Raw genomic sequence first — 3,080 nt, 5'->3', positions numbered from 1 at the left:
TCCTGGACTTACATGTCTATTTCTTTCTGTGGATGGGGAAAGTTTTCTTTCATTATGTTTTTTAAATAAGTTTTCTTGCTTTTTCTCTTCTCCTTCCAGCACCCCTATGATTCAAATGTAGGTACATTTGATGTTGTCCTAGAGGTTCCTTAGCCTATCCTCATTTTTTAGATTCTTTTTTCCTTCTTGATGATCTGATTGAATGTTTTGTCTCTTTATGTTCCAAATCATTGATTTGATTCTTGGCTCCATATACTCTATTCTTGATTCCTTGTAAATTTTTCTTTATTTCACTTAGTGAAACCTTTATTTCCACCTGATTCTTCTTTATGCTGTTGAAGTACCCAGTGAGTTCCTCAAGCATCCTAATAACCAAAGTTTTGAATCTACATTGGATAGATTGCTTCTCTCCATTTTGTTTTGTTCTTTTTCCGGAGTTTTGTTCAATTCTTTCATTTGGGCCATATTTCTTTGTCTCCTCATTTTGGCAGCCTCCCTGTGTTTATTTCTATGTATTGGGTAGAGTTGCTTTGATTCCCTACCCTTGTAGTGTGGCCTATTGTAGAGAAGCATGCCCATAAGCTGGGTAGGGCAGAGCCTTAGGTAATGTCCAAAGTGGGCAACCCATTGATAGAGTCTTAGATATGATGTTGCCACTCTGTAGCTCTGTGTGGGGGAGGGTTCAGAAAAGGGACAATGGCCCTGGCTGGTATAGCTCAGTAGACTGAGCACTGGCCTGCAAACCAAAGGGTCACTGGTTCAATTCCCAGTCAGGGCACATGCCTGGGTTGCCATCTGGGTCCCCAGTAAGGGGCACGCAAGAAGCAACCACACATTGATGTTTCTCTCCCTCTCTTCTTCCCTTCTCCTCTCTCTAAAATTAAGTAAAATATAAAAAAATAGAATAAAATAAAAATTTAAAAGAAAACGGACAATGGTCACTGCCTGGTCTCTGAAGTTTTTTCCAGGAGAAAGCTTGTCCCCAGCACTTGCCCTGATGCCAGACACTTCAGTTCTCTGTCTGCCACTGGTGCCCTACAGCTGCTGCCCTGATCATGGGGCCCAGAGGGAATGAGTCTGTGTAGGTCCTAAGTCTGCTGTGGGCCCTTTAACAGAGAACACCTGAGAATCCTGTATTTTTTTCTTCCACCACCCCAACACCCACTGGTTTTTACACCCAGAAGTTAAGGGGAATTATCTTCCTGGCACTAGAACACTGGACTGGGTGGTCTGGTGTAGGGTCAGGATTCCTCACTCTGAAGTATTCCCCCCAATTTTTATCTGCCATATATGGTTGTGCTCATTATGCATCTCCACTTCTCCACCTCTCCACCCCTCCTACCTGTCTGGATTAATGTAACTTCTTTAATTGCTTGGTTGTTAGTCTTACATAAAGCTCAATTATCTGATGATTCTGGGTGACAGGTGTTTTGTACTTTAGTTGTAATTTTTACTGTGGTTGTGCAAGGTGGTAAGGCATGTTTACCTAAACTTCTATCTTGACCAGAAACTCTATTTTGACTTCTTTATTTTTCAGTTACAGTTAATATATAATATATTAGTTTAGGTATACAACCCAGTGATTAAACATTATATAACTTGCTAGTGATCATCCTGATAAATCTTATACTCATCTGACACATTACATAGTTATTACAATATTACAATAATATTACAATATTATTGACCATATTCTCTATGCTCTACTTTATATCCCTATGATTATTCTGTGACTAACAATTTATACTTATTTTTTTCATTTATTTTTATTTTTAGAGAGGAGAAGGGGGAGAGAAAAAGAGGGGAAGACAGATCAATGTGTGCTTGCCTTTTACATACCCCTCACTGGGGATCTGGCATGCAACCCAAGCATGTGCCCTGACTGGGAATCAAACTGGTGACCATTTGGTTCACAGGCCGGCACTCATTCCACTAAGCCACACCAGCCAAGGCCCAATTTATACTTCTTAATCCCTTCACCTATTTCACTAATCCCCGCAAGTCCCCTCCCATCTGGCAACTGGTCAAAATGTTCTCTGTATCTATGAGTTGTTTCTGTTCTGCTTCTTCTTTTATTTTGTATTGTTTAGACTCAATTGTTGATAGATATGTATTTATTGCCATTTTATTATCATATTTTTAATTTGTTCTTCTTCCTCTTAAGGAAGACCCATTAATATATCCTGTTATACTGATTTGGTGGTGATGAACTTTTTTAGCTCTTTCTTGTCTGGGAAGCTCTTTATCTGTCCTTTGATTCTAAATGATAGGTTTGCTGGGTAGAGTAGTGTTGGTTGTAGGTGCTTGCTTTTCATAACTTTAAATATTTCTTGCCAATCCCTTTTGGCTTGCAAAATTTCTATTGAGAAATTGCCCCATGGTCTTATGGCAGCTCCCTTGTAGGTGACTGATTGCTTTTCTCTTATTACTTTTAAGATTCTTTCTTTGTCTTTAACTTTGGCATTTTAATCATACTGTGTCTTGGTGTGGACCTTTTGGGGTATCATCTTTTTTGGGACTCTCTGCACTTCCTGGACTTGTATGCCTATTTATTTTACCAGGTTATGAATTGTTTTGTCATTACTTTTTTACATAAGTTTTCAGTTCTTTGCTCTCTCTCTACTTCTGGTACCCCCATGACGCAAATATTGGTACACCTGACGTTGTCCCAGAGGCTCCTTATACTATACTCATTTTTTGGATTATATTTATTTATTTATGTATGTATTTATTTTTAATTTTTAGAGAGAGGAAGGAAGGGTGTCAGAGAGGGAGAGAAACGCTAATGTGTGAGAGATATACTGATCAGTTGCTTCTTGCACACCCTCAAGTGGGGACCTGGCCCGCCACCTAGGCATATGCCCTGACTTGGAAGCAGTGACCTTTTGGTTTGCAGGCCAGGACTTAATCCACTGAGTCACACCAGCCAGGGCTGTTTTTGTTGTTCTTATTGTGTTTTTTTCTATTTTGTTATCTTCCAAATCTCTGATTTGATTCCTTGCTTCATCTAGTCCACTGTTTATTTCCTATAATACATTCTTAATTTCAGTTAAGTATTTTTGATTTCTGACTAGTTCTAT

The sequence above is a fragment of the Phyllostomus hastatus genome, unplaced genomic scaffold (genome assembly GCF_019186645.2).
Source record: "Phyllostomus hastatus isolate PE091 unplaced genomic scaffold, TTU_PhHast_1.1 phas_contig_1, whole genome shotgun sequence".
NCBI lineage: Eukaryota > Metazoa > Chordata > Mammalia > Chiroptera > Phyllostomidae > Phyllostomus > Phyllostomus hastatus.
The sequence above is the reverse complement of the archived record's forward strand: the minus strand, read 5'-3'. Positions refer to the sequence as shown.